The sequence below is a fragment of the Arachis hypogaea genome, chromosome 16, assembly GCF_003086295.3.
Source record: "Arachis hypogaea cultivar Tifrunner chromosome 16, arahy.Tifrunner.gnm2.J5K5, whole genome shotgun sequence".
Classification (NCBI taxonomy): domain Eukaryota; kingdom Viridiplantae; phylum Streptophyta; class Magnoliopsida; order Fabales; family Fabaceae; genus Arachis; species Arachis hypogaea.
In genome coordinates, this window is record NC_092051.1 from 9,989,242 (window position 1) to 10,014,368 (window position 25,127).

A 25,127-nucleotide genomic window follows, 5' to 3' on the forward strand; every position below is an offset into this window, starting at 1 on the left:
ATAATAACTTATTTTTTATATACAAATAATATTTTTTATTCTATAATATTATATACAGTTATTCTATTTTTATATTATTACGAAATAAAAAAATAAAACACATCAAAAATTGCAATATGAGAAAAAAACGGATTCTACCAAACAAAAATATCTGAATGTGATTTATATAATTTGTAAATAAACTTTTTAAAAAAACAAACAATAGCATCGTCCACGACATTATTTTCTATTTTCAATAATTAAATCTCATATTGAGAATAAGATTGGACTAACCTTAAGTTTAGAATATATACAATTCAAAATATCAAATAAAAAAATTAATTAAATCAAAATAATAATAAAATAAATTCGGATAAAAAAATCACTTTACCTCATTAAAAAATGACTCATTTAATTTTATTTATGCATTTTATACTCTGTCACAAATACTACAATAGTTTAATAAGTAGTATTTGTAGATTTCATTTTAGGTCGAAAAAAAATCTAATCATAAACTCATAATATAAAATCTAATCCTTTAACAAAACTAAAAATATATTAAATTAAATTAAATATCATAACAATTAAAATCATAAACTAACTTAAACTAAAATTAAATATTATAACAGGTAAAAATATAAACTAACCTAAACTGAGGCTGGCCGAAAAACATGTTGAATAGAAAGTATCACTTCAATTCAAACTTCAAATTACTTGATTTTAATTTGTTTGATTTTATTTTTAAATTTAATTTAAATTATATAAACCTTTTAAATTTTCAAATTTTCCTTAAAAAATTTATAAAACTAACATAAGTTAATACAAGACTAAATAAAAGTAAAAGAATCAAGTTTACTTATTTTATGTTCATATATATATATATATATATATATATATATATATAGTTTGTTTAGGTGAATTTTTAAGAAAAAATATTTTTTTGAGTTTTTTTTTTATAAGATTTTTTAAAAAGGTAAAAGTAATTTTATATTTAAATACTTCATATAAAAAGATCTTTTTATTTATTAATTATATTTGGATATAACAGTATAAAAATTTTTGTTTATTTATTATATAAAAAATATTTAAAAAAAGATTTTTAAAAAAATATAAATTATAATTTTTTTAAAAAGATATTTTTTAAATATTTTTATTTTTACTATTAAAAATTTATTAAATATATTAAAAAGATTATTTTTTATTAATTTTTTTTTATTAACTTAATGGGACTCAAACAAACATGTAAGGTATGAAATAAATGAAACAACATAACGATGACAACTTAGATATGTTATAAAGTAATAAGGGTATAATAGGTACTGCAAAATAGAAAAAAAAAAAAGATTAAGCGCTGTACCGATTGTTACCAGGCAGATATGAAGCTAGGGAGAGTTTCCTTATATTGCTGCATAGTTGGTTAATTATGCTCCTTCTCGGCCATGTATATCTTAATATCTACTATATGTATCATCAAGTGTAATAATCCTTCACGCAGTTCAGTTTATAATTGCTTTCACAATATTATAACAAAATTTATAGTATTATACGATTTAAATTAGATTGGATCATGGTGTTTTTTGGAAGACAAAAAAATAACAAGAGACTGCTCAAGAAGGATGTTAAGGAGGAAATTTACTTTATACCGTTATATCCATGTAAAATAAGATTACTGTGATAAAATTATGCACATTCTAAAGTTTTCAAATGATCCAAATCTTAAAAAAACACCCATAAAATAAAATTTGGTTAAATTTGTTCATTTGCAAAGCCAACTATAATATTGTTGAAATACGAGATAAATAAATATGAAGAATTTTTTTCTATGTTGAGTAATAATGAAAAAAAATTTATATTAATAGTATATATATATATATATATATATATATATATATATATATATATATATAAGGTCATACAAAAAATTTATTTAATTCAACCTATTTTATCATGCATATCACGATATATAAATAACAAATATATAAAATATTTATAATATAGATACGGTGAGCTAACACATATTATAAAAATATTAATTTAACTCTGGTAAAAAACAAAAAAAAAAATCTCAAAATATGAATTGGATAACAAACTAAATATTTTTATTAGTTGTTATTTTTATTAGCTTTTATTTTATTGTAAAGTGTACAATAAATACATTTTGAGTTCTTTAATCTCTATTGTACTTTTTATTTCCTAATATTTAATTATATCTTTGGGAAAAGCTCAGTATACAAGCGATTAGGGCTTGTAACTATTACAAGTTCATTAACGCCTAATCCACTAAAACGCGTTGCAACTCCTATGTAAACCCCGGTTAAATTAGTAGATAATTAGTCAATAAATTAGTTTTTAATAAGGAGGATTAGAAATGTGAATGCTATATTAAATTAGGGTAGAGCTTATCGAAACGAGAATTTTGACACTAATTTCGAAGAAAACGGTCCAAAATTGGACCGAAAGGATCGAACCGGTTGAACCGAATCCGAACCGGGCTATCGGTCCAACCGGACCAGCCCAGGAAAAAGAGCCACCCTCATTTCCTCAAGGACGCAGCTGAGCTCCAGGGAGAGGAAAGGAACACCGAACCTTTACGACAAAGTTCCAAATCCCGTAATTCCTCCGTTCGAGCTCCAATCGTCGCACCGTTTGCGGCCACGCGTTCACCGCGTCGAGCTCTACGTTTCTACCGGAACAATTTCATAGGTAACTTGATATTCCACTTCAGCCTCTCATTTCCCCCAATTTTCGAATTTTAAGTGGGAATGTTGAATTTCTTTGATTTTTGATGTTTTAGGATCCAATTAGCTTGAGAAAAACGTTCACTCTTGCTTATGTGAAGCTTGGGTAAGGTGAGGATACGATAATTCTATTTTATTTTCATTAAATTTGAGCTTTGAGTATTAAATTGGGTATATATGTATTATGAATGTGTATTAGGTTGAAAATAAATAATTGGAGCTTAAAAATTGTGAATACTGGAACTTGGAGGAAGCGGATTAGTTGAGTTTTGAGAGGCTGTCTTGGTTTTGAATAAATAGCTTTGGTCGTTACGTGAAAATCGGCTAAGGTATGGTTTAGGTTTCTTGCATTTAATATATAATGTTCTGTGAAAACTTAGGCTAGATGACCATAGGATAAGCTGGAATGCAGGTGTATGTTTAATATTTAGTAATTTGTCGATGAATATAGTTGTTTGAAGTTTATTGGATAATTAGTTATTAATTTTGGATGGTGAATGTTGTTATGTTAATTTGGAACGAGTTATAGTTGAATGTTATTGTTGATGAACATAGTTGGTTTGGTGCTTGTTGATTAATTAATGATTCGGTGAATTATTGATTTGAGGTATTTTGTGTTAAAAGCCTAGGAATTGTGAACTATGATTCTTAGTTGAATTTTGGTTGTTGGATTTGAATATTGTATGAGTTTAATTGTTGATCTGAGGTAGATTTTTGTGGAGATTGTTATGATAATGAGGAAGAGAATGTTGGATTGAAAAGAATGCAGGTTTGGACCCAAAAAGGGTGGCAAAGTCCGAGTTTTAGAGGAAATGCTGCCGAAATTTTATAAAAATTAGAGATTTTGTTTATATGATTATTTAAAAAGATTTAGATTTAAAGCTTATGGTTTGATTTTGAGTTATTAAGAAAATGAGCATGTTTTAAGTTTGATTCATTTAGAAAAGAATGAATTATGTTTTGAATTAGAACTATTGATAGACGGAGTGTGAGGTGTGATAATGAAGGATAAGGATTGAATATGATTGATGTATGATGATGAATGAAATGTGATTGAGAATGATGTGGATATTGATGAATTATAATTAAATTATTTAAATGGCTTATGAATTTGAATAATCTGAGATACGAGATTCCCTGGATTAAGTGCCGTGGCTTGCCACCACGTGTACCAGGTTGAAAACTCGATACTCTGTTGACCCTACGACGTAAGTGTGACCGGGCACTATATAAATTCCCGGGAATGTTACCCCCATTGAGCAATATTGATTATTTGAGAAAAATCTATGCATAGACTCTTGGGGATGCACGTCGGGGGACTGTCTAAGGACAATTCAGACTTGTCGGGTTGGCTGGATAACCGACAGATGAGCCTCATCAGCCATAGGACAGGCATGCATCATATGCATATTACTTGCTTGTGCTCTAATTGGGTGTGCCTATCTGTATTTGCCATGTTAAATGTATATTTGTTATCTGCAGTACTTGTAACCTTCTTGTGTTTGCCTTTGTCTGTTTAGTTGTCTGTGAAAATGCATGATGGAGTTGGAGGTATGGAGGAATGGCAGTATGGGATTTAGATTTAAGGTTAAGTTAAGTTAGGATTAAATATTTTTAGAGAACCACCTTTTATGGCTTCTGTTTAATACTTTAAGCTCTATAATCTGAGTGTCGGTGTTCTAGGATTGCCTCTGGCATTCCCAGGACCTTATATATTATGTGTGTGGCACCTTTACCATACTGAGAACCTCCGGTTCTCATTCCATACTATGTTGTTGTTTTTCAGATGCAGGTCGAGAGGCATCTCGTTAGGCGTCTGGACTCTTGAAGCGGAGTGGTTACTGGGATATTTTGTTATGCTATGATGTATATATATGTACTTAGATTTCTCTCTGCATGACTTATTCTTTTTGATCCTCTTAGAGGTTTATGGAGAGGCAGGATTGTGTATATGTACTTTTGGGTTTGGATATGTATGTATATATGTGTAAATATTCTCCGGCCAGTCTTGACTTCGCAGGCTGAGTTAGGAGCTTGATATTTTGTATCTTTGACACTCTATTCCCACTTCTGTTATCTTGTGTTTAATAGTTATGGTTTTCTTAGCACGTAAGTTAACTCGTTCCTTGAGCGTTGCGCCTTTATTGTGCGATTTTTATTTCCCCCTTTTCTTCAAGGCTCCTAGCATATTATAATTCTTCTGCTATTATATGTACTTATTTTATTTTAGAGGTCGTAATACCACACCACCTTCGTTTAACGACTTAAGCGTAAAGCTTAGTGTGGTAGGGTGTTACATTATGGTATCAGAGCAGTTCGTTCCTATAGAGCCTGAAAGACGGACTGGTTGTGCTTCTGTGCATTCTCTGTATATGTGTTTATGTGCTATTAGGATATCTGACTGATATATATGGCATAAACGTTTGTGAGCATGCATTTGGAACTTAAAGCATTAGACCTGCGATATTGAGACTGATCAACTTAATATCACTTGTTTGGTGTGTATAGGGACCAGATGTCGACTCGCGGACGCGGTCGCGGGCGAGGTAGAGGTAGGACAGGCACCGTTACTCCTGCTCCCATAGGGACTGATCCAGTAGACTTTATGGCTGCCCTGGGAAATATGGCTGCAGCTATGCAGGCAACAGCTGAGGCATTGGGTAATCAGATAAATCAGGGTAATCATGGGAACAATAATGATGAGGACGGTCCTATGACGCTTGCTACATTTCTGAAAGTTCACCCTCCAACCTTTAGGGGAACCTCAAATCCCACTGATGCAGATAATTGGATTCAGGTTATGGAAAGGGCATTACAGGCACAACAGGTTCCTGAAGAGCAATGGGTTGAATTTGGAACTTATCAGTTGCAAGGTGAAGCTCAGTATTGGTGGCAGGGAACACGACGTATCCTGCAGCCTGATGGTGCTGCGATTCCTTGGGAGGTTTTTCGGACAGAGTTCTATAAGAAATACTTTTCTAATTCAGCCAGAAATACCAAGGAACTTGAATTAATGCAGTTAAAGCAGGGATAGATGACTGTTGCTGAGTATACCAGCAAATTTGAGGAGTTATGTCGCTTTTCTCGTATCTGTCAAGGTGCGCCTGAAGATTTTACCGAATGGAAATGTATGAAATATGAGGGAGGTCTTTGGAATGATATTCTGAGCTTCGTTGCCCCAATGGAGATCAGGGTATTTTCTGAATTGGTGAATAAGAGTAGGGTGGCTGAGGATTGTGTGAGGAAGGCGGCAGCAGAGAAAGGGAGTTTGAGGGTTCCTTTTCAAAGGCCTTCAGGGAGGAACTTTGCTCCGAGAGGTAGAAATTTCAAGCGTGGAGGCTTTGTTCCACAGCAGACTCAGGGTCAAGGTAATTACAGAAGGCCGAAAACTAATGCTGGTCAAGGAAAAAGGTTTGGGAAGCAGCCACAGCAGGATCTGAATTGTCAGAAGTGTGGAAAGTATCATCCTGGAGTTCCGTGCCGACTAGGACTTGGGGTGTGCTATTCCTGTGGACAGCCCGGGCATATAGCCAGTAATTGCCCTGAGAAGAAGAAGTATGAGACTGGTAGGGTGCAGCAGTCGGGGAGAGTATACACCACTTCTACCATAGGTGCTGAGGGATCTGAGACACTGATTAGAGGTAATTGTGAAATGGCTGGTAAAATCTTAAATGCTTTATTTGATTCAGGTGCAAGTCATTCATTTATTGCATTTGAAAAGGCCCATGAATTAGGATTGAGAATGGTGGTTTTAGGTTATGATTTGAAAGTATATAATGCTACTCATGAAGCTATGGTGACTAGGATAGGATGTCCACAAGTTCCCTTTCGAGTACAACAGCGTGAATTTGTGCATGATTTGATTTGTTTGCCTATGACTGGTCTTGATCTCATTTTGGGATTGGATTGGTTATCAAAGAATCATGTTTTACTTGATTGTTCTGAAAAGTCAGTACAGTTTATGCCGGAAGGGTCAGAAGCACCGGTTGTGGTGAATAGTTATTATTTGAATTCTATGATAGTAAACTGTTCTGGAACCGAATGTCAGGGTATTATGTTATTAACTGCGGGAGTATCAGGTGATGATCAGAGTTTAGAGCAAATTCCGGTTGTATGTGAATTTCCAGATGTGTTTCTGGATGATATTAATGAATTCCCACCTAACCGAGAGGTTGAATTTGCAATTGAGTTGGTACCTGGATCCGGTCCAATTTCAATTACTCCTTATAGGATGTCGCCTTTAGAAATGGCTGAACTGAAGGCTCAGCTGGAAGATCTGTTGGGTAAGCATTTTATCCGACCAAGTGTTTCTCCGTGGGGAGCGCCAGTGTTACTGGTAAAGAAGAAGGATGGGAGTATGCGGCTGTGTGTCGATTATCGGCAATTGAATAAGATCACTGTGAAGAATAAATATCCGTTGCCTAGAATCGATGATCTAATGGATCAGTTACAGGGTGCCGGTGTGTTTTCTAAGATTGACCTGCGATCAGGGTATCATCAGATAAGGGTTAGAGACGAGGATATTCCGAAAACTGCTTTCAGAACGCGTTATGGTCATTATGAGTATACAGTGATGTCTTTTGGGTTAACTAATGCCCCGGCAGTATTTATGGATTATATGAACAGAATTTTTCGACCGTATCTGGACAAGTTTCTTATTGTCTTCATTGATGACATTCTTGTTTATTCTAAGACTGAAGAGGAGCATGCTGATCACTTGCGAACTGTGCTGCAAATTCTGAGAGATAGGAAGTTATATGCTAAGTTATCTAAATGTGAGTTCTGGAAGAGTGAAGTGAAGTTTCTCGGCCACGTGGTGAGTAAGCAGGGGATAGCTGTGGATCCTGTTAAGGTGGAAGCAGTGATGAATTGGGAGCGACCAACTTCAGTGACAGAGATCAGGAGTTTCCTAGGTTTGGCGGGGTATTATCGCAGATTCATTAAGGGATTTTCACAGCTCGCCTTACCTTTAACTAAGTTGACTAGGAAGGATACGCCTTTTATCTGGACTCCGGAATGTGAAGAGAGTTTCCAGGCATTGAAGCACAAGTTGACTACTGCACCTGTATTGGTATTACCTGAACCAAGTGAACCGTTTGAAGTGTATTGTGATGCATCTCTGAAAGGTTTGGGGTGCGTCCTGATGCAGCACCAGAATGTTGTAGCATACGCCTCACGGCAATTAAGGCCGCATGAGATGAACTACCCGACACACGATTTAGAACTTGCTGCTGTTGTGTTTGCTTTAAAGATTTGGAGACACTACCTCTATGGTGTTAAGTTTCTTGTTTTCTCAGACCATAAGAGTTTGAAGTATCTTTTTGAGCAGAAAGAGTTGAATATGCGTCAGAGGAGGTGGATGGAGCTTCTGAAAGATTATGATTTTGAATTGAATTATCATCCAGGAAAAGCGAACGTTGTGGCGGACGCTTTGAGTCGGAAGTCTTTATATGCAGCTTGGATGATGCTACGGGAGGAAGAGTTACTGAAGGCATTCCAAGGTTTGAATTTGGGAGTTAGAGAAGAATCTGAAATCCTGTGTTTGAGTCAGTTTCAGATTTCAAGTGATTTTAAATCAGAACTTCTGAAGGCTCATCAAGATAGTGAAGTGTTACGTAAGGTATTACCAGCAGTTGAACAGGGAAAACAGTGGAGAGTGTCAGAAGGTCAGGATGGTTTATGGAGGTTCAAGAACCGGATTATTGTGCCTGATGTTGGAGACCTACGACAAAATATTTTGAAGGAAGCTCATAAGAGCGGGTTTTCAATTCACCCAGGGAGCACTAAAATGTATCAGGATCTGAAAGCGATGTTCTGGTGGCCAGGTATGAAGAATGATGTGGCATTGCATGTATCTAAATGTTTAACGTGTCAGAAGGTTAAGATTGAGCATCAGAGACCATCAGGGACCCTTCAGCCTTTGGAGATTCCACAATGGAAATGGGAGAGTATCGCAATGGATTTTGTGATAGGTTTGCCTAAAACCCGATCTGGTTATGACGCTATTTGGGTGGTTGTGGATCGACTGACAAAATCAGCTCACTTTCTTCCTATCCGAATAAGTTGCACAATGGAGGAATTGGCTCGAATGTGTATCAAAGAGATTGTCAGATTACATGGTGTGCCCTCTACTATTATATCTGATAGAGATCCCCGTTTTACATCAAGGTTCTGGGGAGCTTTTCAGCATGCATTTGGGACTCAGTTAAGCTTGAGTACTACGTATCACCCTCAGACAGATGGTCAGTCAGAAAGAACTATTCAGACCTTGGAGGATATGCTAAGGGCTTGTGTTTTGGACCAGCCTGCGAGCTGGGATCGGTATATGCCATTAATAGAATTTGCTTATAATAATAGCTATCATGCGAGCATCGGAATGGCTCCATATGAGGCTCTGTATGGAAGAAAATGTCAGTCTCCACTATGTTGGTATGAAACTGGAGAAAGGAGTTTATTAGGGCCTGAAATGATAGCTGAAACGACTGAGCAGATAAAGAAGATTCGTAGTCGAATGCTTATAGCCCAAAGCCGCCAGAAAAGTTATGCTGATCAGAGGCGAAAGCCTTTGGAATTTGAGGAAGGGGAACATGTTTTTCTGAAAGTAACACCAACCACTGGCGTGGGAAGAGCTATTAAGACCAAGAAACTGAATCCTCGTTATATTGGACCGTTTGAGATTCTGAAGAGAATTGGACCAGTGGCTTATAGAATTGCCTTACCACCGTACCTTTTGAATTTGCACGATGTATTTCATGTATCACAGCTTCGGAAGTATACTCCTGATGCAAGTCATGTTCTAGAACCAGAACCAATCCAAGTGAGAGAAGATCTAACACTCCCAGTAATTCCGGTGAGGATTGATGACACCAGTGTTAAACGATTACGAGGAAGGGAAGTATCATTGGTAAAAGTAGCTTGGAGTCGAGCTGGTATCGAGGAACATACCTGGGAACTCGAATCAGATATGCGAAAGGACTATCCAAATCTCTTTTCAGGTTACTAGATTTGAATTTTGAGGACAAAATTCTTTATTAGGTGGGTAGGATGTAAACCCCGGTTAAATTAGTAGATAATTAGTCAATAAATTAGTTTTTAATAAGGAGGATTAGAAATGTGAATGCTATATTAAATTAGGGTAGAGCTCATCGAAACGAGAATTTTGACACTAATTTCGAAGAAAACGGTCCAAAATTGGACTGAAAGGACCGAACCGGTTGAACCGAATCCGAACCGGGCTATCGGTCCAACCGGACCAGCCCATGAAAAAGAGCCACGGGCTCTTTTTCCCTCATTTCCTCAAGGACGCAGCTGAGCTCCAGGGAGAGGAAAGGAACACCGAACCTTTACGACAAAGTTCCAAATCCCGTAATTCCTCCGTTCGAGCTCCAATCGTCGCACCGTTTGCGGCCACGCGTTCACCGCGTCGAGCTCTACGTTTCTACCGGAACAATTTCATAGGTAACTTGATATTCCACTTCAGCCTCTCATTTCCCCCAATTTTCGAATTTTAAGTGGGAATGTTGAATTTCTTTGATTTTTGATGTTTTAGGATCCAATTAGCTTGAGAAAAACGTTCACTCTTGCTTATGTGAAGCTTGGGTAAGGTGAGGATACGATAATTCTATTTTATTTTCATTAAATTTGAGCTTTGAGTATTAAATTGGGTATATATGTATTATGAATGTGTATTAGGTTGAAAATAAATAATTGGAGCTTAAAAATTGTGAATACTGGAACTTGGAGGAAGCGGATTAGTTGAGTTTTGAGAGGCTGTCTTGGTTTTGAATAAATAGCTTTGGTCGTTACGTGAAAATCGGCTAAGGTATGGTTTAGGTTTCTTGCATTTAATATATAATGTTCTGTGAAAACTTAGGCTAGATGACCATAGGATAAGCTGGAATGCAGGTGTATGTTTAATATTTAGTAATTTGTCGATGAATATAGTTGTTTGAAGTTTATTGGATAATTAGTTATTAATTTTGGATGGTGAATGTTGTTATGTTAATTTGGAACGAGTTATAGTTGAATGTTATTGTTGATGAACATAGTTGGTTTGGTGCTTGTTGATTAATTAATGATTCGGTGAATTATTGATTTGAGGTATTTTGTGTTAAAAGCCTAGGAATTGTGAACTATGATTCTTAGTTGAATTTTGGTTGTTGGATTTGAATATTGTATGAGTTTAATTGTTGATCTGAGGTAGATTTTTGTGGAGATTGTTATGATAATGAGGAAGAGAATGTTGGATTGAAAAGAATGCAGGTTTGGACCCGAAAAGGGTGGCAAAGTCCGAGTTTTAGAGGAAATGCTGCCGAAATTTTATAAAAATTAGAGATTTTGTTTATATGATTATTTAAAAAGATTTAGATTTAAAGGTTATGGTTTGATTTTGAGTTATTAAGAAAATGAGCATGTTTTAAGTTTGATTCATTTAGAAAAGAATGAATTATGTTTTGAATTAGAACTATTGATAGACGGAGTGTGAGGTGTGATAATGAAGGATAAGGATTGAATATGATTGATGTATGATGATGAATGAAATGTGATTGAGAATGATGTGGATATTGATGAATTATAATTAAATTATTTAAATGGCTTATGAATTTGAATAATCTGAGATACGAGATTCCCTGGATTAAGTGCCGTGGCTTGCCACCACGTGTACCAGGTTGAAAACTCGATACTCTGTTGACCCTACGACGTAAGTGTGACCGGGCACTATATAAATTCCCGGGAATGTTACCCCCATTGAGCAATATTGATTATTTGAGAAAAATCTATGCATAGACTCTTGGGGATGCACGTCGGGGGACTGTCTAAGGACAATTCAGACTTGTCGGGTTGGCTGGATAACCAACAGATGAGCCTCATCAGCCATAGGACAGGCATGCATCATATGCATATTACTTGAATTACTTGCTTGTGCTCTAATTGGGTGTGCCTATCTGTATTTGCCATGTTAAATGTATATTTGTTATCTGCAGTACTTGTAACCTTCTTGTGTTTGCCTTTGTCTGTTTAGTTGTCTGTGAAAATGCATGATGGAGTTGGAGGTATGGAGGAATGGCAGTATGGGATTTAGATTTAAGGTTAAGTTAAGTTAGGATTAAATATTTTTAGAGAACCACCTTTTATGGCTTCTGTTTAATACTTTAAGCTCTATAATCTGAGTCTCGGTGTTCTAGGATTGCCTCTGGCATTCCCAGGACCTTATATATTATGTGTGTGGCACCTTTACCATACTGAGAACCTCCGGTTCTCATTCCATACTATGTTGTTGTTTTTCAGATGCAGGTCGAGAGGCATCTCGTTAGGCGTCTGGACTCTTGAAGCGGAGTGGTTACTGGGATATTTTGTTATGCTATGATGTATATATATGTACTTAGATTTCTCTCTGCATGACTTATTCTTTTTGATCCTCTTAGAGGTTTATGGAGAGGCAGGATTGTGTATATGTACTTTTGGGTTTGGATATGTATGTATATATGTGTAAATATTCTCCGGCCAGTCTTGACTTCGCAGGCTGAGTTAGGAGCTTGATATTTTGTATCTTTGACACTCTATTCCCACTTCTGTTATCTTGTGTTTAATAGTTATGGTTTTCTTAGCACGTAAGTTAACTCGTTCCTTGAGCGTTGCGCCTTTATTGTGCGATTTTTATTTCCCCCTTTTCTTCAAGGCTCCTAGCATATTATAATTCTTCTGCTATTATATGTACTTATTTTATTTTAGAGGTCGTAATACCACACCACCTTCGTTTAACGACTTAAGCGTAAAGCTTAGTGTGGTAGGGTGTTACATCCTACGTCACTTACACGCGCTATACAAAGATGCCGCGTTTGTATAACTACCAAATTTAAAAGATTTGTTTCCTTCTTTGTTTTCCTTCTTTCCAAATTTCATCGTTCTTCTTCTCGCGCGTCTTCCCCTGGTTTTTCGATCGTTCTTTTCTTCTCCTTTCTCATTGGTTTGTTCTTCGTCATTGACGTTAGTTCTTCTCTCTGTAACTCCAGCTTCGTTTTCTTTTCGATTTTCTGGTTTCTGAAATCAAAGTTTGAACTCGTTTTAAAGATAATAGATGATTCAACCTCAGATTGTCAGCTGAATCAGGGCGAAGTGGAGCACAAATAGGAAGGAAAACGAGATTAAGAATCAATTGATTACATGTAGCAAAGAGGAAAAATGAAACCCTCATAGCAAAGACTCATTTGATAGGAATTGGAATGATTTTCTGCTAAATTTTGGTCTTGTGGACAACAAGTGGCTTTCAGGTAGTGTTGGGTTAAAATCTGCAGCAGAGGTGTAAATTTAATTTTTTATCGGGTGTATTTATAGTCTGTGTTTGGGTGTATTATGCAGATCTCTATGCAGACCGTCATATATGGGTTCTAATCTATTTGGAATTCTGGATCACCACTTCATATTATAGTACCTGTAAATCAGACATTTTGAATACACCAGAGAGAGTTTAATTAATTTTGGTCTTGTGGACAACAAGTGGCTTTCAGGTAGTGTTGGGTTAAAATCTGCAGCAGAGGTGTAAATTTAATTTTTTATCGGGTGTATTTATAGTCTGTGTTTGGGTGTATTATGCAGATCTCTATGCAGACCATCATATATGGGTTCCAATCTATCTGGATCACCACTTCATATTATAGTACCTATAAATCAGACATTTTGAATACACCAGAGAGAGTTTAATTAATTTTGGTCTTGTGGACAACAAGTGGCTTTCTGGTAGTGTTGGGTTAAAATCTGCAGCAGAGGTGTAAATTTAATTTTTTATCGGGTGTATTTATAGTCTGTGTTTGGGTGTATTATGCAGATCTCTATGCAGACCGTCATATATGGGTTCCAATCTATCTGGATCACCACTTCATATTATAGTACCTGTAAATCAGACATTTTGAATACACCAGAGAGAGTTTAATTAATTTTGGTCTTGTGGACAACAAGTGGCTTTCAGGTAATGTTGGGTTAAAATCTGCAGTAGAGGTGTAAATTTAATTTTTTATCGGGTGTATTTATAGTCTGTGTTTGGGTGTATTATGCAGATCTATGCAGACCGTCATATATGGGTTCCAATCTATCTGGATCACCACTTCATATTATAGTACCTGTAAATCAGACATTTTGAATACACCAGAGAGAGTTTAATTATGGAAAAAAAATTTACTTATAATTGGATCAAATATATTTACACCATGTGTTCAATTTCTTACAAGAGTATATAACAGTTACATTAATCAGTGACAATATCATTAGAATCTATCTGACAAAATGGACTCAATAACAATGAGGATGGCCTGGACAGTCTTATTGCATCACTTCTCCTCGCTCATATTTCTGAATTTCTCACTCAACAGATGGGTTGCACACTTTAGGTCTTTGATTTGCTGTAAACAAAGCAAAATTAGAGTTAGATATATTTCTATTATGAAAAACTGATTTGATCGAAGACATATATTTGTTCTTACATTTTTTTCAGCTTGGTTTCTGCCTGCCATTTTTTCTGAAATGAAAAATACACCCATAGATATCAGTAAGATACACCCATAGATATGAGTCAGATACACCCATAGATATCAGTCAGATATCACTCAAATACACCCAAATGATTACAGAAATACACCCAAAAGATTACAGAAAATACACCCAAACGGTTACAAGAATTCACCCAAACCAAAATTCGTTGAAGTACATCTTATGCATAATTCAGAACTCTTTCTCTTTCTCCTCCTCATCTTCTGCTGCTTCTTCTTCTTCAAAAACGATTTTACCATGAAAAATCGAAAAAAAAGAGAAAACAGAGAGAAAAGACGTAAATAAAGAAGAAGAAAAAGAGGAAAACGAGGAAGAAGAACGTGCAGAAACGAAAGAAAAGGAGAAGAAGAATAAGAGGAAGAAGAACGTGCAGCAAGAAGAAGAAAAAGAATTTTAGAAACCATGAAAATCGAAAAAAAAAATGAAGAAGAAGAAGAAGAAGAAGAAGAAGAAGAAGAGGAAGAGGAAGAGGAAGAAGAAGAGGAAGAGGAAGAGGAAGAGGAAGAAGAAGAAGACGAAGACGAGGAAGAAGAAGAAGAGAAGAAGAAGAAGAAGAAGACGAAGAGGAACCGTTTGAGTGGGGCGCGTGTAGTTACGCTCCATTCAAAATGAGTTAATGCGCGTGTTAATGAAGTTTGGGCTGATAACTTGTAAAACTTGTACGGCCTTTTTACTTGTATGTGTAGCAGGCCCCTATATCTTTATCTTTATAATAACAGTAATGCAAACACAAATAGAATTGTGCCCAGCTAGAATTTTGTATTTGAGTGTGTTAACGTGGATGAGGACTTGGTGATATCGGAGGAAGAGGATGTTAAGGAGGGTTTGGAGGACTGCTCAAGAAGTTTGATAGGGCGAATTGTTGCGGATAGAGGTTTGGGCATTGGAACATTGGAAGGAGCCTTTACTGTAATTTGGAACCATCCTGAAGGTTTTCGGATCAAGCCACATGAGGTGGAGGAGTGATCTGAAGGCAACAAGCATGGACTCGAGAGTAGAAGAAGCCAAGGAGAACAACAATCCAAACTCTGAAAGAAGCAAGGGAAGAGCTTATCAATTTGGTAAGAGACCAACCGCAGTAAGTCTTTTACATAATTTTGCTAAACTATCAATCTCAGACAAGAATAAGATTCAGAGTTCGATACAAATGTAGAGAGTGTTGCTCTTCAAAACATTACTGACCTAAGCCAGCAATGAGATAAGACTACGCTGACTTCCACAGTAAACAAAAACAATGTCATGTCCACCCCTGAACGAGATGAAAAAGGAAAGATGGTAAAGTTTGATGGTTTCCAAATGGGTGCAACAGAAGAAAACTTTGGAAATAAAAAGAAGAAACCAAAGATTAAACACCTAGCAAGGAACCCTCAACTAGGTGAGAACAACAATAGTGTCATTGGAGTGAAAAGGAGGACTGAGGAGTGCGAGGGAGGAGGTTTTCTGGATGAACAAAAGGGGGCTGATCTGGTGAATGCTGATTGGGGACAGGGTGCCATTCCATCAAAGACACCCACAGAGCCATGAGAATGTTACTGTGGAACTGCTGGGATTGGGAAAATTTCTGGTAGTTCACAACATAAAAGAGATTCAGAAATCTAATTCTTCCGAGGTTATGTTCTTGTGTGAAACCAAACATCAAACCTCGTTTTTGGAGGAAAGATTGAGAAGGTGAAGGTTTAATGAGTATGATTGTATTGATCCTATTGGGTTATCCAAGGGTTTGGCGTTGGCATGGAAGGAAAGATGCAGGTGGAGGTCAAAAGTAAAGTAGATTTCTACATTTATTTTACAATAGAAGAGCAGGAGAATCAAACAGTCTAAAAAGTGCTAGGTGTTCATTTTCATAACTCAGATAGGATCTGGTCCAGTCAATATGAGGAGATTTTTCAGCTGATTTCACAACTAGGAAAAAGATACTTAGCTATTGGGGATTATAACGCTATCATGGCAGCACATGAGAAAGAGGAGGGGGGAGAGGGAGAGAGAAAAACCAGCTTAGTCAATTGAGAATTTCATCAATTTCTATAGTGAAGAAAACTTGATGACATGGGTTACATATGGGAGAAATTCACATGGTGGAATCGGAGTTGTAAAGAGAGATTAGTTAGAAAAAGGTTAGACTGGGCTCTAATATCTCCCAAAACCCGACATGAATACCCTATGACGACTGTTACACATATGGAAGACAAGGGCTCTGATCATCGACCTCTGCTCCTCTCTACTAATTCAGCACATACAAAATGTAAGAGAAGGTTCCGATTTCAAAAAAGGTGGTGTGGGGTAAAATCAGTTGATAGAATAGTTAAGGACACTTAGGCGATGACATTTGAAGGTACTATTATCTTTCAATTGTTCCAAAAATTTAAAAAGTGCAGGTCGGAGCTAGTCTCTTGGCAAGCAACTGGTGCTGGAAATGCTAGGAAGGCCATGGAAAGAATTGAAAACAGGTTGGAGATGCTGAAAAGTTCATCGAGGACAGCAGACAAAGAAGAAATATTAGTGCTGAAAGAGGATTTAACTGATGCTTATCTTCAAGAGGAACGCTTCTGGAAGGAAAAATCACGAGTGAGTTGGTTGAAATGGGGTGATCAAAATACCCCCTTTCTTTCACTCAAAAAACCAGCAGCGGAATAGGAAGAATAAAATATGGCAACTTGAAGATGAAGAAGGTAATTAGTGTACTACATCCGAGGCCATTGGAGAGAGAGCTAAACGGTATTTTAAGGAGCTCTTCACGATGGTTCTATCACGGGGCCCATCAGATGAGTTCGGAGCGCTTAAAAGAAAGGTTTCAGCCACCACCAATCAGAATTGGGCAAAACTGGTTAGTGAGGATGAAATCAAACGTGTAGTATTTGTTGGTTTATGGTATAACCAGAAATATTTAGAACAGAGATATAAGAAAAATACGTAGGTGAAAGGAATGGGAATCACACATTTTTACTTTACTGAAGCAGTACATTTATAGGATTTTAATCCATGACACTACCACATCTCCACTAAACTAGGAAGTGGGATGAACAGAAACTGCCACATACCCACTAGATAAGGAAGTGGAATAACAAAAACTACTTTTCTCCTAAAGTGCAGGAACCACTAATTGACTAAAACAACAAACTGAAACAATAATAAAAAAAACTTAATGCAGTCCAAAAGCAAATAATTAACACTCCTCCTTGCTTTAGGATCTGCAAACTCCAATTTTCTGCCTCAATAGCTCAAACTTGCTGACAGGAAGTGGCTTTGTAAACAAATCTGCCAATTGATCTTCTGACCTGCAATAAACCAAAGTTATTTCTCCATTTTGCTGCATCTCTCTTAAGAAGTAGAGCTTGATGTTAAAATGTTTAGTCTTGCCATGACACACTGGATCCTTTGAAATCGCAATTGCTGCCTGGTTGTCGATAAACACTTCTGTCTTGTGATTCTGTTGGAGATGTAAATCACATAAGATCTTTTTCAGCCACAAAACTTGATTTACAGCTGCTGTTGCTGCTATGAATTCAGATTCTGCAGTGGATTGTGCTACTGTCTCCTGCTTCTTTGTGCACCATGAAAAAACTCCTGAGCCTAAACTGAAACAATATCCGGAAGTGCTCTTCATGTCATCAATGGATCCAACCCAGTCACTATCAGAGAATCCACACAACTTGAAATTTTGACAGCTCTCAAACTTCACACCATAATCAACAGTACCTTTAATATATCTCAATACCCTTCTTGCTGCCTTTAAATGCATTTCACTAGCACAATGCATAAATCGAGAGAGAAGACTTACAGCAAACAAAATGTCCGGCCTTGTTGCAGTGAGATACATTAAACATCCAATCAAGCTCCTGTAATAGCCTTCATCAACTTTATCAGCACCATCTTCTTTGCTCAGCTTCTCCTTTTGGTTCATTGGTGTGCTAACCGCTTTGCACTCCTCCATCTGGAATTTTTTTAAGATTTCCTTAGCATATTTTTTTTGACATATGAACACATCATCCTCATTTTGTTTGATCTCAATTCCAAGAAAATAAGATATAAGACCAAGATCAGTCATTTCAAAAACTTGCATCATTTCTTGCTTGAATTCTTCAACCAAACTTGTATCATCTCCAGTTACTAAAAGATCATCAACATAGAGGGAAACTATGAGAAAATTTTTTCCCTTATGTTTTACATAAAGAGTGGCCTCAGACAAGCTTTTTACAAAGCCTATGCTCAATAGGTGTTCATTTATCCTACTGTACCAAGCTCTTGGTGCTTGTTTTAATCCATAAAGGGCTTTTTTTAGTAGATAGACTTTATCTTCTTCTCCATGCATAACAAATCCCTCTGGCTGCTCCACATATATCTCTTCTTGTAAAACTCCATTTAAAAAAGCTTATTTGACATCTAAATGGAATACTTTCCAGCCTTGTTGAGCAGCAACTGCTAACACCAATCTAATTGTATCTAATCTGGACACTGGTGCAAACGTGTCAGAATAATCAACACCAAAAATTTGTGCATACCCTTTTACTACAAGTCTGGCCTTGTATTTATTGATAGAGCAATCCGCATTAAGCTTTGTTCTGAACACCCATTTAACTCCAATAACTTTTCTGTCTTGAGGCTTGTCAACCTTTTCCCATGTGTTGTTTTTTTGAATCATTGAAATCTCATCCTCCATTGCCTTTTTCCATTTTGGATCCTTGAGTGCTTCTTCACAGCAACTAGGTTCGCATACTGCTACATTGCATCTTTGATAAATGTCTGACAGCAGTCTTGTGCCTCTGATGGGATGATCATCTTCTAATTCATTTTGACACAACTCTGTTGTTTGGTTTCCGCCATAATCATCTTCAATATTGTTACAAGGTTCAATTGTTTTTCGTGGGTTCTTCCAATCCCATTGTTGATCTTCATTGAAATGCACATCCCTAGACACAGTCAACTTTCCAGATTGAGGATGATACACTTTGTAGGCTTTTGAAACAGAACTATAACCCACAAAAATACCCGGAATTGCTTTCTTGTCAAGCTTGTCGCGCTTAACCTGTGGAACATGTGCAAAACAAACACAACCAAACACTTTAAGAAAGGTTAGTGAAGGCTTATATCCATACCAAGCTTCAAAAGGAGTTTTGTCTTTCAAAGCCTTGGATGGAAGTCGATTTTGAAGAAAAACGGCTGTGTTGGCCGCTTCAGCCCAAAATTCTTTAGGCAATTCCTTCTCATGCAGCATGCATCTGGCCATCTCCATTACTGATCTATTTTTCCTTTCACTAACTCCATTTTGCTCTGGAGTGTATGGGGTTGTGAGTTGATGTACAATACCAGCTTCTTCACAAAATTGATCAAATTGTGTTGAGGTGTACTCCTTCCCATTATCTGATCTTAGAAATTGTATCTTGCACCCACTTTGAGTTTCCACCATATTCTTGAACTTTACAAAGACTCCAGCCACTTCATGCTTGAATTTCAAGAAAAAAATCCAGCACATTCTTGTAAAATCATCTATGAAAAGAATAAAGTATAGACTACCTTGTAACGATGGAGTTCTTTGAGGTCCTGCCACATCAGTGTGGATGAGTTGCAGCTTTTAAGAGGCTCTCCAAACTGTTTTGGGAAATGACACTCTGTTTTGTTTACCAAATTGATAGGCATTACAATTTGGCAAATGATCAGAGAGTATTGGTAGACCTTCAATCATGTCTTTCCTCTTCATGTTCAGCATCCTTTGAATATGACAGTGACCAAGTCGCTTATGCCAGAGTTCAGTGGGACTGACTTGGGTGATGTAAGCTGTCTGCTCCTCCACAATTGGATCAAATGAGAAGCTTTTTCCTCTCATTTTAACCCTTAAAATCTCCCGACCGGTAGTGTCAAAGATAAGACAATGTAGATTTTCGAAAAAAACTTTAAATCCTTTTTCTAACAATTGACCCACACTAAGCAGATTTTGGTCAATGTCAGGCACATACAGAACATCTGAAATGATTTTCATACCTGAGCTAGTTGAAATTACAATTGTTCCTTTTCCTTTTGTAGAAATATAGTCACCATTCCCAATTCTGACTTTTGAGAATTTAGCAGGCTTCAAATCCTTGAAAAGAGTTTTATCATATGTCATGTGGTTTGTACAACCACTATCAATCAGCCAGCATTCAGAACTACTCCTTGCTGAGAAGCATGTTGCCACAAAGATTTGATCTTCTTCATTTTGCTCTAGAACATTGGCATTAGCTTCATGTTGTTGAAATTTGCCTTTGCAAATTACAGCTTCATGTCCAAGGTGATTGCACTTGTTGCACTTTGCGTCTGGTCTTCTCCAACATCTGAAGGGTGGGTGACCCATTTTGCCACAATGCTCACAAGGTGGGTAATTTTTCTTTTTACCTTTGTCTTTGCTTTGGCTGCTTTGACTACTTCCAACTTCATGATGCTTGGCTGGTAAAGCACCTTCAACCACGTGATCTTGTCTCATAAGCCTTCGCTGCTCTTGGGCCTGCAAGGCATGTAACACTCCTGCTAAGGTGATTTTGGACAGATCCTTCGTATTCTCCAAAGTAGTTATTGATGCTTCATATCTCTCTGGCACTGTAACTAGAATTTTTTCCACAATTCTAGAATCAGTGAATTCAGTGCCGAGTAATCTAACTTTGTTTGCAATAGAAAGCAACCTGTCAGAGTATTCTTTGATTGTCTCAGAATCTTTCATTCTCTGCATCTCGAATTCCCTCATCAAGTTGAGCACTTGCATGCCTCGAATCCTCTCATCCCCTGCGTATTCTTCCTTTAAATAGTCCCAAATTGCTTTTGGTGTTTTGAGAGTCATGATTCTGGTGAAGATTATTGATGAAACACCAGTAAAGAGACATGATCTTGCCTTTGCCTTCCTTGTTTTTTTCTCCTTGTGCAATTTTATTTGAGCCATGGTAGGATTGTTTGGCAGCGGAGGAATTTCGTAATCCTCTTCCACGGCTTCCCAAAGGTCCAATGCCTCCAAATAAGACTCCATTTTAACTGCCCAAAGGTCATAGTTTTCTCCATCAAAGGTGGGCGGAGCAATTTGTGAGAGACTTGCTTCACCTTCCATTTTCACAGGCCCCGTAAGAAGAATGCTGTGATACCAATTTGTTGGTTTATGGTATAACCAGAAATATTTAGGACAGAGATATAAGAAAAATACGTAGGTGAAAGGAATGGGAATCACACATTTTTACTTTACTGAAGCAGTACATTTATAGGATTTTAATCCATGACACTACCACATCTCCACTAAACTAGGAAGTGGGATGAACAGAAACTGCCACATACCCACTAGATAAGGAAGTGGAATAACAAAAATTACTTTTCTCCTAAAGTGCAGGAACCACTAATTGACTAAAACAACAAACTGAAACAATAATAAAAAAAAACTTAATGCAGTCCAAAAGCAAATAATTAACAGTATTTTCAATAAAGAGTGCCACCAAATCGAAGGAATCGATTTTACACAAATCTATAGTCCTGCTATTAGACCCTCTACCATTAGGATTGTTCTAACCATGACTGTTTCTAAGGGTTGGCCTTTGCGCCAATTTGATTTTAACAATGCGTTTTTAAATGGTATTTTAGATAAGAATGTATACATGCTTCAACCCCCTGGCTTTGAGATTGGTAATTCAAATTCAATTTGCAAATTGCACAAAGCTATCTATGGTTTGAAGTAGGCTCCACGTGCATGATTTGCAAAACTCAGCTCTACTTTTTTTTATTTTTGGTTTTAAAAACACTAAAGCTGATACCTCTTTGTTCATTAGTGTTACTAATTCCTTTACCACTTACCTTCTTGCTTATGTAGATGATATTGTTATAACTGGAAATGATAAAAATGAAATTGAAAATCTAATTACTCAATTGCATTCCAAATTCTTTTTAAAGGATTTAGGTGGCTTGCGTTATTTCCTTGGTCTTGAATTTAACCAACTACCCTCTAGGGATCTTCATTTATCTCAATTGAAATACATCTTAGATATTCTAAAGCGTGCAGGCATGAACAGCTCCAAACCAGTTTCAACTCCCATGCTATCTTCACTCAAACTTGTTTCTCAAGGCAGTGATAACTTTGAAGATCCTAGTCTCTACAGATCATTAATAGGAGGATTGCAATATGCAATCCTGACTCATCCAAAAATTGCTTTTTCTGTGAAAGTTAGTCAATTTATGAAGGATCTTAAGCAACATCACTTCAAAGCTCTCAAACTCATACTTCGATACCTCTTCGGTGCTCACAGTCATGGTCTTCTCTTTACTAAATGAGTTTATTTTCGTGTTTATGTGTTTGCAGATGCTGATTGGGCCAATGACATTGAGAATCGTCACTCAACTAGTGGTTATTGCGTTCTTCTTGTAAACAATCCAGTTTTTTGGTGCAGCAGAAAAACAAATTGCTGTAAGCTGAATTTAGATGCTTGGCACTATGGCAGATGCAGAAGCAGAAGTTTTATGGATTCAAAAATTGCTGACTGAGCTAGGAATCTCTCAACCAGTAGCTCCCACTATTTTCTGTGACAATTTGAGTTCTATCATGGTTTTTGCCAAACGTAATTCTTCATAACCAAAGCAAGCATTTCAAAATTGACCTGCATTATGTCCAAGATCGAGTACACAAAGGACAGTTGCATGTTGTTTATATACCAGCAGATTCATAAATAGCTGACATTTTAACCAAGTCCCTCTCCTATATTCTATTTTACAATTTCAGATTCAAACTCAGAGTAGTTCCTCAAATCACCCTAAGTTTGAGAGAGAGAGAAGGGGGGGGGGGGGGAGGTGTTAAGCATCACAATAAACTAGACAAAACGAAATGTGGTTAGACATAATTCAAGAAAATCAAGAAAGCCAAGTCTCAAGTTATTATACAATTCAATTATATTGTTAGGTGCTTTCTTGAGGATTAAGGCCTCCAAAACTCATGTATAAATATGCTTGCTCACACACTGCAAGTTAGAAAAGATAGATAGATATTTCAATTCTAATTACTGCATCTCTGATTATCTCAATATATACAAAGTACTCTTCTCTATACTTCTCTTTTTCTATTTCTATAGCAGAATTTCCACCTCTGCTACATTTTTTATAAGAGCTTGCATTCTTTCTAATAAAAAAGATAATATGTATGTACATTTTTCTAGCAATACATGTCATTTACGTGATTAATCAGTCGTATATAATGGTTTAATTAAGCAAAAACTAACTTGGCAAGGAAAAAAAGACAGAAGATCCTCTATTTAATTATTAATTCTGTGTATCATTTCATATTCCACTAATAACAATTTAACATTGCATGAACTTGAATATTTCTTTTTACAATTATTACCTAATAACCAGCCATATTGCAGCTAATAATATTTCTTTGTCATGCAATATAATGTAAATAGAATCATGCACACATACATACCCATATATATATATATATATAGGTGAAAAGAGATCCTTATCGAGGATTTTGAAACTAGCTATAATAATAAACAAATTAAAGAATTCTAATGCGTCTTAACTTATACAAAATCTAATGTTAAAGGTAGCGTTTGTTTTGGAGATACTGAGATCAAAATTGGAGAAATAAAATTTAATATCATATTTATTAGTTCAAAGATTAATATTAAATTTCAGTTTCTGTTTTTAAAATTTCAGTATTTTAATATCTCCAAAAAATAGGAACATATGATACTAAAATTTAATATGATAGAAACTAAAATTTTAATAATATTTTATTCCTAAAATGCCTTTAATTATCACACCTTTCACACTTTCTTCTTCTTTCACTCCCTCTTTCAACACACCGTCACTCATCATCATCATCATCATGGCTAGCCTCCATCTGCCACCTTTCCTTCATAGCCAACCACCCCTCCACTGAGAACCAGTGACGCACAAAACCAGCGTGGTGCAGCTCAGGAGTCTGTATCACCATCGAAGAGCCCTAGCGGAAGACGTTGTCTTGTCGCTGCCGTCAGGACCACCACAACCTCGTGGTTCGTGTGCTGCAACTTTTATGTCCTCATTGTCGCCAGCTCAGTCAAACAAAAGTAGCCAGCGACTCGCCCAGGTTCGTGCGTCATTGTCGTCTCTTCTTGCCCTTGCTATTGCTGTTGTTTGCTCGTCGACGTCGCCATCTCGCCTCCCGTGGCTGCTCCTCGATGTGGTTAGCGATTGTGAGTCTTTGTTCCCTCTTTTCCAATCTTCTCATTCACAGTTTCTTGCCAATTCTTCACCCAATTAATTAATTTGCCAGTTTGTTATAATTTTAATAATAAAGTTTATTTAGGTTTTGAAATTTTGATAAGCTAATTAATTTTCTATTTTGCTATAGTTGTGATTGTAATTATAAAGTTGATTTAGGTGTAGTTGTTGTTGTGATTGTTGCTGCTATTGTTGCTGGTTTGCTGTAATTATTACTGTTGCAGTTGATTTTTGGTGGGCTTCCTCATCGTCGGAGGTGAAGTCGACGCCAAGGAGGGGAGTGGTACCAACGAGATGGGGTGGCACGATGGAGAACTACTGGAATTCGAAAATGAGAAAGGTAAAAGTAGGGCTGACAATATATACCCTACCCGCGCGTATCCAATCCGGACTAACTCGTTCGGGTAGGGTTGTCTACCCTACCCGCTTTGGGTAGAGCAGGATATGGTGTAAATTTGCCTTAGGGTAGGGTAGGGTACGGGTTTAGGGAATACCTTATTCTATCCCATCCGAATTCTTAATATATTATATAATATATATGTAAAAGTTATGTATGCAGTGAAGAAATTGAGTCTTGTACTCACAATCTTATAAAAACTTGAAATAATCACTAAATTAGTTGATGATCATATTATTTGTAATTTTATGTTAAATTTTTTAAGATTTTAT

At 36.6% G+C, this 25,127-nt stretch overlaps 1 long non-coding RNA gene across 1 annotated transcript; it reads left to right on the forward strand.

Moving 5' to 3' along the window:
• Positions 1-15,037: 15,037 nt before the first annotated feature.
• LOC140179896 (uncharacterized) lies at positions 15,038-23,298 on the forward strand. Its single transcript, XR_011873797.1, has 2 exons — positions 15,038-17,085; positions 22,561-23,298. It is a non-coding gene; the product is annotated as an uncharacterized lncRNA (long non-coding RNA).
• The last annotated feature ends 1,829 nt before the right edge of the window (positions 23,299-25,127 follow it).